The 13846-nt window shown below is 32.3% G+C and overlaps 1 long non-coding RNA gene across 1 annotated transcript; it reads right to left on the bottom strand.

Annotated features, from left to right (window-relative positions):
- Positions 1 to 11458: 11458 nt before the first annotated feature.
- On the bottom strand, positions 11459 to 12449 carry LOC110937896. Its single transcript, XR_002591103.2, has 2 exons — positions 11875 to 12449; positions 11459 to 11792 (listed from the first exon to the last, which is right to left on the bottom strand). It is a non-coding gene; the product is annotated as an uncharacterized LOC110937896 (long non-coding RNA).
- Positions 12450 to 13846: the final 1397 nt, after the last annotated feature.

Here is a 13846-nt window from a genome sequence, read left to right as displayed (position 1 = left end):
TTGTTAAAATATTAAAAAAGAATAATATTAATAATAATTGTTTATTATGAATGATTTGTACTTTTTTAAAATATTAAATGTGATTGAATGATAAATATACAATATGTCAAATAATAAAAAAAAAATAAGTGGAATAAAAATAATCTAAGCTTTGATTCTTATTTTGTATATGTATTTGTATATTTATAAACAAGGTTATAACCCCGTGTATTACACGGGTCGAATAAATAAATTTTATATACTAAATAATAAAACAATATATCTTTAGAAACCTCTTTTATTGCAGAGTTGAATAAATATAATTTTATATATTAAATAATAATAAGTTATACCTGTAAGAACCATATTGTACGGGTTGAATAAATATGATTTTATATACCAAATAAAAAAGTTATATATTTAAAACCGCTTGTTTTACACGAGTTGAATAAATATGATATTGTTTACCAAATAATAAAATAATACATCTTTAAGAAACCTCATTTATTACACGGGTTGAATAAATGTAATTTTATATAACAAATAATAAAAAAGTTACATCTTTAAAAATATGTGTATTACACAGGTTGAATAAATGTAATTTCCTTTACTAAATAATAAAAAATATATATCCTTAAAAAAACCCCGTGTATTGTACTAATTAAATAAATCTAATTTTATATATCAAATAATAAAAAGTTATATTTTAAAAAACCTCATCTATTGCACGGGTCGAATAAATATAATTTTGTATAATAAATAATAAAAAAGGTATATCTATAAAAAAACCTCATTTATTACACGGGTTGAATGAATGATAAGTGTTACGCATTAATGTTTTATTATATAGTATAATATAAATATATACTAGGGGGAATACCCGTGCGATGCACGACATGCATAATAGTTATTGTTTTTTCCTGGAACGACGACGGATATAGATAGTGCGTGACACGATACGAAAGTGCGAATATAGTCTAGATTTTTAAAACAAAAACCGGGTTTTTTTAAAGTTAGCCGTTTGACCATGGTTATTTTGACCAAAGTTCACTCCTCATTCGGCGCTTTGTGGTAGCACCACCAGTCAAAAAAGGCCCAAAACACCCGAGGGTACAGTGTTCCCCCACGTTTTTAAGACGCTTTAAGAGAGGTTTGCGCCCCACCACATGTGGTCTCACAAACTTCAAATCTATGGACGTGTGGTTTCTCAATCCTCTTCAAAAGACGTCACAGTTTTCAATTTTTTTTAATTTTTCTTTTTCATTGTGTTTTAAATGGTGTAAAATAGATGTTATATATATATATATATATATATATACATATTATACTACATACACATATACATATAAATTTAGTTTTAACATCTAAAAGTCAAATTGCAGGTTTTGTTCCCTTTTATAGATAAGAAAGCAGTTTATAAACCAACAAAATTAACAAATCCTAACAGTTCTTCAAGTGTTTAGTTATATAATCTATATATTTATTTACTAAAATTTATTACAATTAACCCAATACTTAATAAATAGGGTATGCAGGACTTAAAAAGTGTTATCTGGACACGTATGTCACTCCAGCTTGCCAATCTTGTGTACCGACTCCAGGGTAACATTTTCAGATGCCTGCAACACATCTGGTTATAAAAGTAAAAAATAAACAAAAATGATGTTTTAGATTTTTACCCTGGTCTCAAACTTAATGTAGTTGTTTAGTCCATTTAATTAAATTTTATTTTTAGTTGACGCATAGGTACAATGTAGTCCTCTATTTGTGACAATTGTCATTGTGCTTATAGTCATGTGATGTTGTTTTAATACCCGTTAACCAACTCGTTTCGCCTCTATTTCTCAGTTATTTAAAGAAGCAACATATACATCAGAAGTAAATTTCTAAAGATAATGGTGAACCGTCAATGGTACAATAAACTTACCTCAAGACTACCATTTGCTAAACTGGTAGTGTATCTCAGAGTCCAGAAATCCCGTGCTAGAGCTATTTCAATTAATATATGGAGAAAAGGAAGAGCCGCATTGATTAAACATGGTCATAAAGGCTCGTACTATTTTATTAAAGTTAATTGTAATATTAAGTATTAGTTATCTAATATATTAATGTTTAAGTTAGGCTCGTACTATAAACCCTAACTTAAACATTAATATATGGAGAAAAGGAAGAGGCTCATTGATTAAACATGGTCATAAAGGCTGGTACTATTTCATTAAAGTTAATTGTAATGCATTTAAAGCAACCATAAATTTTGATTTTAAATATAAGATATAGCTAAACTTAGAAATTGTTTACTGAAAGTTGAAGTTGAAATAAATCATATTCAGATAATTATTTTTTATATGCAAATTCAAACAGACCTATCAAAATATGTAGGAAAACTCCATGCAAGTCTAACTCCGTCACGCTTAAATTCATGTAACCTGAATGCGGTTCATTACTTATTTAACCCATTTATTTAAATAGGCAGGCGAGTAGTAATTGGGTTGGTGGGTGGTAAAACTGTGTTAATTTTACCAGCATGGTAGAAGTCAATATTCTACCAATATCATTACATCCAACTTTTTAAAAGTAAACAAATGGTTTGATAATATGAAAACTATTTCAAATGAATATTAGTAATGTATAAATTTAAACGAACATTCAAATGAAAATAAAGAATGGTTACAAACGAACGCAAATAAGAGAGAGGACAGACATAAACGAAAGTCAATCATCGCACATAAATGAGCGAAAATAAACGAACATAACATTGAACCTCCAATTCGTTTACGGGTTGCACCTACTTCTGTTTAAAGCAAGATGTATAGATTATGCAACGTACCTTAACCACGTGTGTGTGTGTATGTGAATATATGTTTTTAACTTGATCTGCATAAATAGTTTTGAGCCAATAGAAAGCGAACCGGGGACTAAATAAAAATGGAACCCAACTAAAAGCGAAAACCAAGGAAACTGAAACCAAACCTAAACGAACCAAAAAACAAAACCAGACTGAAATGAACCTATACAAACTGAATAATTTTACCGAAACAAATAAGCTGAGACAAATAATGTTGCTGAAATGAAAACCGAACCTGAACCAAAAACAAATAAAGCGAATCTAACCGGAAAGGAAACTAAATTTACACAAAACTAAAAAAAAAAAACTGAAAATGGAACAAAAAACGTAAAAGATCTTACCGAAACGAACTCAAAAAACTTAGATCGAAACAAAACAATTCCTGGGAAAAATCAAAACCAAAACGATGCAACTAATGAGATGTCATACGGAGGCGAAACCGAAACCTCTGGCGGAGGATTTAAAGCTTTTCCGGCGAACCTCCGATGACTCGCCTTCTCTTTCTTCTGGTTAGGTTTACGGCCGCGACAGTTAACCTGTTCACTACTGGTAAAGTTTTCTTCAATAGCTTCTTACTTGATGAATTAGCTCTCGGTTAATAGACGTGTCCCACCGGAACCAGTAGTTCGTGTAATAATCGAAGCAATCGCAGTCGAATACCGGAGATTTGTGTGCGGCCGGAGCTTTCTTCTTATTGTTATTATCAGATGATCTAGGGTTTGTGGAATTATTTTTGTGGAATTATTTTTGACACAAATGATTAAAGTAATGTAACTTGTGATTATTAAACTGGAATTGTTTTTGACCCAAATGATTAAAGTAATGTAACTTGTGATTATTAAGTAAATTAAATGAAATTAATAGGATTCTTATAGGCTGGTGCATTTAAAAGGAATTTTTACATATATCCCCTTATTAAAAGCCCTTATTACATATTTGTCCAATCTTTAAAATCAATTACATATTTCCACCTTTCTTTATGAAATTACCCTTTTACCCTTTTTCTTAATTTCTTATCTCTTAACTTCAAAATCAATCTAGTCAATACTCTATATGTTGTGATAAAATCTTTAAAATATTTCTTTGAAAAAAAAACGGTCATACCCATTTTATAAAACAAGTGACCTTTTTACATATCTAGTTACTGGTTAAGTTTAAGTTTACATATTTTTTCCAACCGACCCATTATACATTTAAATTTTAGTTAACTACACTAACAATTTACGTTAAAATATTGATTATCTAAAATATCTTATATAAAAAAACATATTGTTATACAATATACGTTTGTTTTTTTCAAGTCGTAATCAATTTTTCTTTAGCCTAAATCTTAGTTCGATCATCAACATTTTAATTGTTTTGAAGCAGGAGCTAAATTTCCATTTTTTTTTGTGTAATGCTATTTCAGAAATCTAATTGTCATGTTTTAAACATTCAAAATAATATTGAAAAAACTGTTTTACAGCAAAAGTAAATTTTTAAACCATGGTCGCATGACTGTTTTCTGTAAAAAAAATAATGCTTAAGAGCTATGACGTATTATATATAAGCAAAACTTTCAATTTTCACATAACAGAGGCAGAAGCTTATAAAAAAATAGGCAGGGCTTATAAAAAAAATGAATTCATATCATTAGGTTAATATCTTATTTGTAAACAATTATATTACACATTAAATCATAAAATATGTAAGTAATGGTATTAGAAAGGGGGAAAATGTAATAATCATTTAATAAGTTCATTAAGGGTAAAATAGTAATTCAATAGGAGTGATTTTAATAAAATGGGTAAATATGTAATATGTATGGTTTAAACGGGGGAAATATGTAATTGATTTTATGGGTTGGGTATATATGTAATAAATGATCTTAGGATGGGGATATATGTAAATGACCTCATTTAAAACAACCATAAATTTTGGTTTTAAAATAGAACATATAACTAAACTTTAGAATATATATATAGATTTATATTGATATAAATAGATTATTATATTGTAGTAAAATTTGTTAACAAAGTCTCAATAAATTAACCCTTTATTTAAAACTTGTAAATGTAACGAAGTCTCAATAAATTTAACCATTTATTTAAAACTTGTAAATGTAGAAATGATAAATAATATTAGTTAATTTTATTTTAAGTTTCGTAAAATCTATCTGATACCAAACTAAACAAAACGTTCAAATATATAGTTAATATCAAGAGTAAATTACGATTTTGGTCCCTGTGGTGATATCACTTTTACCCTTTTAGCCAAAAAACGAATCTTTTAACATCTGAGCCCACAACGTCTTTTTTTCTAACCCTTTTGGCCCCTACCAAAAGGGTTAGAAAAAAGACGTTGGGGTCCAAAATGGTTAGAAAAAAAGACGTTGAAGGCTCAGATGTTAAAAAAATCTTTTTTAGGTTAAAAGGGTAAAAGCGATATAATTACAGGGGCCAATGTGACAACCCGAACTTTCAAGGTTTACCTAATTTCACAACCCTCTTAGTTAACATTGTTATGTTTCTCGTGCCATGTGATGTGTTATCGTTTACGTTTGCGTTATTTAGGGGGTGTTTGGCTTAGCTTTTATTTTTTGGCTTATGCTTATATTTTAAAGTAGCTAATAGCTTATTTTCTCCCATTTGATAAGCTCTTTTTAAGTGTTTGGATTAGCTTATAGCTTATTTCTATCATTCTTCAAATAAGCTTAAAAATCATCCTCAAATAAGCTTATTCAAATTAGCTTATATAAGCTAATAAGCATAAGTTTAAAAGCTAAAACAAACACCAAATGAAGCTTATTTTGTAAAAAAAGCTAAAAAAGCTATAAGCTTTGTTAAAAAAAGCTAGGCCAAACACCCCCTTAGTGTAGAAGTGTTGAGTTATGTTTATCAGTCGTGCACTTTACCGGGTCATACATCCTCTCATACTTGCACGCATGGGCATTTGGGTCCCTCGGCCCAAACCACTTGTTCTCCTCGGCCCGCCCCACTTGGAGTCTGGTCTGAGCCCACACGAGCACTCACCTTATTATTGCACTTGAGCCCAATTCGTGTGAACTATTATTAAATCCCTGGCCCAATCCTCGCAACCATAGCCCAATCCGAGCCCACCTCTCCCCTCTCTTATTTACGTGTGTCATGTGTTAGATTTCACCATCACTTGTAAACCCTAGGTTAAAACTAACAACAGCAGTAGATCCCATCGGAGCATCACCTTCTTTAGTCGAGCCCCTCCTGGTTAGTAAATCCGTATTCATGTTATTTTGTAATAGTGTGATCTTGTTTATGTGCGAATCATTATATATGTGAATCGAATTATTGGTTCTTGAATGATTATGTGTGCTTGATATTGACGTATGCATGTAACAAATATATGACTTATAATAGATTTTGATGTAACAATAGTTTATCGGTCCAATGGAATTGAAGTTTAGTGGTTGAAAAAGTTTGGTAACCTTGAATACAAATGGCGGCTCATGTGCAAAGTGGAAATCCCAATATTGTGTCAGTAACATAGAAAGTGTGTAAACCTTACATGTGTACGGTTGCATGTGATCATATGCATGCTTTGCATGACATGGAAATTAATTATGGTGACACATTGAATGAGTAGAAGGAAATCTTTTATGATAAGTTAATCTATGAACTGAGATGATTGAGTGCCTACAATGTTAAGATATAGAGTAATTTGAATATGATCAGTTAATTAGTTATACGATTTAGGATTAGATTTATGATTGATGATTTGGTATAATCTTGATTAAATAATCAGTTAATATGATCAGTAATTTGGTATAATCTGATTAAATAATTAATTGTTATCACCATCAGAAGGTTGTCGTGTTATTTGTTGAAATTGACTATATGTTATTAAGTGGGAATCGATAACAAGGATAAGTTCACATAGTTTTGTTGCATGATTATTTGGTTCAGATTTGATAGTGGTGGTTTAAGGTTACTCGATTAATTGATTTCTTGTTTGTAGAAGACGGATAATGTTGATGATATTCATTAGGTGATGGTTCGGGTTGGTTATTGTAAATAAGGGTGGGTTATACTATATCAATTAAGAGGTTTGTATGAGATGTTATATGAGTACTGGAACTTTCGAATTATACATATTAATATTTCAAATAACTGATATACATTGTTTTCTAAGGTGCAAGGTAGGGATAATATGTTAATATGGAAAATTGTTACAAAGGTGAGTGTGAGCGAGTGGGCCGCACACACGGGTAGAGGACCATGTGTTTTGGGTCGTGCACTTCAATAGACCTTGTGTTACTTTCTTATTTATATTGGGCTGTGACTTGGAAATTGGGCCACAATATTTAAAGCACCCCCAGCAAGTGGGCTGCTATTTAAAGGCCCATGCAGGATCACCGAATTAGAACGGGTTGGGCCGCATCTGACTGATTAAGCTAGTGTGGACTGTTGAGTGTTGATTGTAACTTGGGCTCGTAAAGCAAACATGTGTTGGGCATGAACATCTGCTGTGTGAATAAATGACATTAACTTGGTTAATATATGACGAAGCTAACTGTTAGAACGTGTAAAATATTTCGTGTATTTTGTAAGTGCAAGTTGTGCAATATGTGACAAAGTAGATGATTCAATACGAATGCGAAACTGACTATTATTGACAAACCATGTCAGGAATGTTTTGAGCTACTTGAACACGTAACTAGTCTAACCGAGCAAAACCAAGGTGAGTTCATCTCTTGAGCATGCGTCCCGGTGGTTGGAACAGTCAGTGGGTATCCCGGGGAGGGATAAGTCTTTTGGGTAAAACTGGGATGTTGGATAATATTCTCTCCCTATCATTCTTAAGTCCCATCTTTTGTTACCGGGTAGGTAGCGGGGTATTAGTTGGTAGCGCTACTTAGGTTTGGCACCCTCACACCGTACCGGGGAGGACGGTTGTGAACTAATGACCCAGTCATGCCCAGTGTTTTGATAGGAGCACTAGGGAACGGGCAAAACATAAATCAGGAGCCGTCTTGTTCAGTATCGAGATATTATCAACATTACTTTCGGAATCAAATTCAATGGATTAACTAAACACTTGGTAACCAACGTTTTCGTAAAACTATGAACTCACCAGCGTTGTCTGATACACTTGTTGCATGCTCGCAGGTTGTTAGATATCTTGTATTTGGGAATTTGCTGTATGGAGTAGCTGGAGTGGTCATGGGTCGACTGGAGGGATTCATGTGATTGATTATTGATATTATACATTGGTTTTGAAACAGTTTAACTTTGGTTTATTATTTGCTTCCGCTGAACATGTTGGTTTTCATTTATAAACTTGTTAATGGTATTTTCATAATAATTGAGGATTTTATCTATAAACTTGTATGGGTTCAACGTAATTAGTGGCTCGTTGTTGGTACGTCACACGCCTAGCAGGTACATTCCCTAGGTGGTATTTTGGGGGTGTGACAACCAAAATCATAATTTACTCTAATATCAAACTAGCTTACAACCTCGTGTATTACACGGGTTAAGTGACGAAAAATGTAAATTATAAACTTGTATATAATTCTTATTAATGAAATGACTTATTTAGATAATTTAGTAAAAATAAAGAACATTTATATTTTCGTTACTTGTACATGTGATTTGATACTTTATTAGTAATTATAGTTTATATCCAAATAATATACTTTATCTTAACAAATATATATGGTTAGGGTAAAATAAAAACTTCTAAAAGTTGTGAGAACTTAGAGAACTCAACCTTACGAAAGGTTTTTTGAATTTTTTACAGAGGGTGTGAATGAGCGGTTAGAGACTCAAAGTAACTTTTTGATTTTGAATTCAAGTGGTTAAAACCACTAAAACATAGAGACTCAAAAGTAATTTACTATTAATTAAATTTGAAATTATACGTTTGATCTCTAACTATATTAAATAATAATATACTTATTATATTATTTGATACATTTATATTTGTTATAGATAATTATTATTTAAATTTGAATTTAGACGTTTATCTCTAACTATATTAATTAATATTATATTATATTTTGTGTATAAAATTAATATGTAATACTATTATTAAAAGGGAGGAGGCACTAGAGAGTGACACGTGTACAAAATGATTTTCGTTTATTAGTACTAGTGGGAAACCCGCGCGTTGCGGCGGAGTCGACAATTTACATCTAAATTTTTAACTAACTTCTCTAAAATTACAAAATACATATCATGTTAAATTTGATTAATTTTGGTTCATTGATTAGTCCTTTAGTCCAAATACACAAATACAATAGAATGTATTTTTGAATATATGTTATTAATGAATGTGATTAGTGTATTATCCATAACCTTATTTTTATTATTTATAAATAATCTAATATATATAGTAAGTAGAAATGTCCGCGCGTTGCGACGGATGCGTCTGTTTTATCACCTCGTAGTTGTTGGGGTTTATTGCATGGATGGCGTTTGTTTGTGGGTTATTCGTTATGACAACGAACACTTTTTATTAATTCTTTATGGTAAGGCCGACAACAAACATAGACTTGGTGATTCTCAAGGTTAAAGTTGACAAATAATATGAAAGTTGCGTCTTCAAATGGTTCAAGTGTGGAGTGCACCAAAGTCTCTCCAAAAAAGAAGCGAACTTAATGGTTTGTATAATATAACAATAGATAGAGGTGGCAAAAACGGGTGTAAGTAAAAAAACAGAACGGGTCAGGCCAATCCACCTAACTTTTTTTGTTAATAGAATAATTTATGTACTTAAATATTATTACAAAAATCATATTATTAGAATAGTAAGAAAGCAATAAGATGATTAGTCATTTAAAAACTACAGGGAAATCATGTGCTCCTAGGAGCACACATGATAAGTGGCCGAGAGTAGCTCAAGGGATGTTTAATTGTGTACATGTATAAATTTTGGGGAGTTATATTAAAAAAGATTTAAGCCTTGGTTGAACCATGTATGCTGCTAGCAACACATGAACACATGACCGATTTTTTTTGTCATGTAAAAAAATTTACCTTGTGCATTTTTTGTCATGTAAAAATGCCTTCATCAATTTCCATTCCATCTATAGCCTGTGTTAACAATTTAAACCCGTCTCAGCTAGACTTTGACTTTCCATTGCCTTTTTGGTAAATTTTGACTGTAAAAAAATTTACCTTGTGCATTTTTTAAGTTGACCGGAAAGTCAACCAGAGCAAAAATAATAGCTCTAGCCAATCTCAGAGTTCACACCAATAAGTCAATCAAGTCAAAAAATTTAGCATACTTTTTATTTGTAATTTTGACCACCTGCATTGTAATCACTTTAACACATTTCCACTCTGACTCATTTTATTTGATTTATCGTTTCTTTATTTTTTTTAATCCTAATCCCACTTTGACTTTTTATGTCAATGCTTACCCCAACAATGTTCAGTTTTCCTAAAAAACCCTATACATTGCATATATGATTATGGGTTTGGGACTTTGGGCTGAAATGGGCAGGGACAGTGTATCACTTCCAGTACATAAAGAAATGATGTCTCTCAATTCAAACCTAAAACACACAGCCACCTGACTTTCTAACATTTGGTTATAGTGATTTTGATTGTATGATTTTTAATAGTCAATAATCAATATTAGGTGTGTAAATATTCATCAGGGGTCATTATACATAATATTCTTCAATAAGACACATGAACAAATAGCTAGTTATATATTTATCGGTTTATCAAACTTCAAACAAGGTCCGCCCAAACTATGTCTATATCCTGAAACCCGAGCCGCCAAACTATTGCTCATGTTGTTAGAGCTCGTTATGTTAATGTAAATTATTCAAAATATCTTATAATCACATCCAGATGCAATTCAAAGATGAACCATTTTGACCTGAACTTGCCCAAACTTTCAAGGAAAATGGGGGAGATATACCTCAGGGGCATATAGCCAAGGGTCCCAATTTCACAACTAATGTCATTTGGATTAGAGGCTTCAACACGTGCAGCCCAAAACCAACAATTTTAACGATTCTGGTTTTGTCCAACAGCATGTTCTCAGTCTTTACATATATGTGTACAATCTTTTGGGAATGCAAGTCAGTTAACCTAATCAAAGTCATCAAATACGACCAAAAAACCCCAACTTCAAGTTTAATCTACATTGGACTCTTTGAATATTAGTGACAACATTAAAACCTTGTTTAATAAAGCTACAAACCGGAAATTTGTATTTAATTCAGAAGTAAATATGTTACAAAATTTAAGTTTGAAAAGTAAAAGTTAGAAAATAAAGAGTTAAGAGGGTGTGCCCTTTTGCAAGATAATTAAAGAGTTGGGAAAAAAATGGATATTAACATTAACCTGGAAGTATTTTAACAGTTTACCTGCTAATGCGAAACAGGATACCAACCATAGAAAGGTGTTGATGTCAGCGGTTTCATGGTACCCCGTAAGACGTCGCTCATTACCATCCCTGTATGCAGAAATAATTCACTCTATACAAATTTGAAAAAAAACTTTGGTATGTCTAAACTATTGATGGTATAAAAACGAAAGATGAAAAAATAAAACATGAATTGAGGAGGGTGCAAGTTTTTTCTGCATCAAAATTATCAACCACTAATACATAGTAAAACAGATAGCTCCTAAATGAAAGATTCAAACAACAGTAGCCATATGATATCAAAGATAATTTTATTGCAAAACATTAAGGCTCATATTTTTTTTTCCATCACATAAACAGACTTACACCACCCTAGCCGCAACAGGTTGCAACTGCAGTATGAAAGACATATCTTGCAGTTACCATCCTCTGAATCTGCCACGCCAAATGCGGTGAATCTGAAACCTGATCAAATCAAATTTAGTCATCGTTGCCTCTTATTGATCGTCTTTTATCATCAAACCTCACAAGATCAAATCAAATGAAAGGGGTTAAATCCAAAACCATTGATTTTGGAGAATCATACCAAACACCAAGCATAAATTATATATTCCAGTGATCTTGCAAACTGTAATCAAGTGCAGATCAACAAAAGGGGTTGAAAATGATGTTAAAAAATTATAGCAAATACCAACCATAAATTATAAAACCTTATGGTTCTTGCAAATTGAAATCAAGTGCGAGAAGGAACATGCATTGTGAACAGGGATGAACCGAAGTTGACCGGAATCTCTTCCATTCAGCCACATAATTCTGTGGCTCTGTCTTGTATATGCAGCCACTAATGTTATCTTGTTGCATCTGTGTAATCGACTCTTTGAGTGCCTATAAACACCTAAATTGCAAACCCAACATTCAAGCCACATCTTCAATTGCATTCAATACGAAATTGAATGTACAATTAATTAGGGTATCGATTACACAACTCCCTGATAAGAAACTGAAGAACTCATTGAAAGGAGGGACAGATTTGGGAGCGGAGGATGAAATCATGGAGATTAGCAGTGACCTTTCAGATGACGTCTTAGAAATTTAGGGCGAAATTAGATTTCTAGCATTCAAGATGGTTAATTATGGCATTCAATGGCTTGAATTGATTAGAGTGAAGGGAATCTGAAGCAACTATTGTAAATGGAGACCCGTGCTTGGATATTGATCTTGATGAAAGAAGATTGAGGGTTATAATGGGAAGAAAAAGGTAAAAATATTAGGGATTTTAACTACCTTTTCATATGCCATCTTAAAATTAGGGATAGAAATTACCATCATATCCATGGGAGATGCTTTATATAGTTATATAGATATAGATAGGAAGATTAGATAACTAAGTTTGAATTTGAAGTAAATAGATAAATATAAAATTAATAATTAAACTAAATAAATATTTAGTAGAAGGATTATCTATAATTAATTAGAATTGAATAAACTAAAATTATAATTATTCATAAGACATGGCCTAATATGATGACAAGTGTTCTCAAAGTGGTTTCTTTTATTATATGTATAGATATAGATACAGTTTCATTAACTCAATTTAAATGTGGTAAAAGGATATTTAAAGGTAAGTACAATTTAATTGAATTGAAATTTATCGGTTACACAAGTGAACATAAATACATAAGAATTTTTTTTTAACTGTACATAAGAAAATAAAGTCAACTTAAATTTATAGAGAAACCTCTACAGATTGAAGACAAAAAAATTAAGAACCTCAAACACAAGAGATTAGTTCTGGTCAAAGTAAAATGGGACTCTAAAAAAGGACCAGATTACACTTGGGAGCTTGAATCGGAAATGCAAAGAAAATACCCGCACCTATTCCAGTAGATCTCGAGTACGAGCTCTAAAACAAGGTGGGGAGGATATAACAACCCTCCAAAATAATTCCGACATCCTAAAAATATTTAAAATATCTCAATACGTCCTAAAATACACCCCGAATACGAAAACGGCCCCGAATACCTTTATTTTTACTAAAATTAATTAAAAACAAAAATTAATGGTTTCTGGCGGGGCGCGACAGACCCCTTAGGATCTGTCGCGGGGCGCGAGCGAAGGGTCAAGTGGCGCAACCCTGAGCTGCCACGTATCCCGCCACTCGTCCAGACTACACCGGTGATGAGGCGGAGCTAGGGCCTACCCTGCCTAGCTCGCGGGCCGCGACGACCCTCTCTTTCTCTTTCGCGGGTCGCGACCCAATGTCAGATCACAAATATAAATAGGGTCGATCGGTTTCAGTTGAAATCGTTCAATCTCATGCTTTCTCTCTCAATTTCTATAGTGTAGGCTCTATACTCGGGCATTATACCCCCCTAAATAATGAAGTTCTGCCTCGTTGTAAGTATCATAACCCCGGTTACGTATTAGATACGCTGCCCGATTGATCCAGGGTTCCGTAACGGCTGTCGAGGTTCTGCCCGACGTAGTCGTTGGAATGCCGTCTCAGGGAGGGTATTGCCAATGTAAATATTGGGTTATTATACTAACGTGTGTGCATTTGTGTAAATTATAGATAATCACCAGGAAATTCTTAAGGAAAACCCTAAGACAGCAATGTGAGTAATCACCTTTTTGTAAACTGTTTTTACAAAACCTTAAATATTTTGCAATGTGATTAGCGGT

This window comes from Helianthus annuus, chromosome 4, assembly GCF_002127325.2.
Source record: "Helianthus annuus cultivar XRQ/B chromosome 4, HanXRQr2.0-SUNRISE, whole genome shotgun sequence".
In the NCBI taxonomy this organism is placed as follows: Eukaryota; Viridiplantae; Streptophyta; class Magnoliopsida; order Asterales; family Asteraceae; genus Helianthus; species Helianthus annuus.
This window is presented reverse-complemented; position numbering and strand designations above follow the sequence as displayed.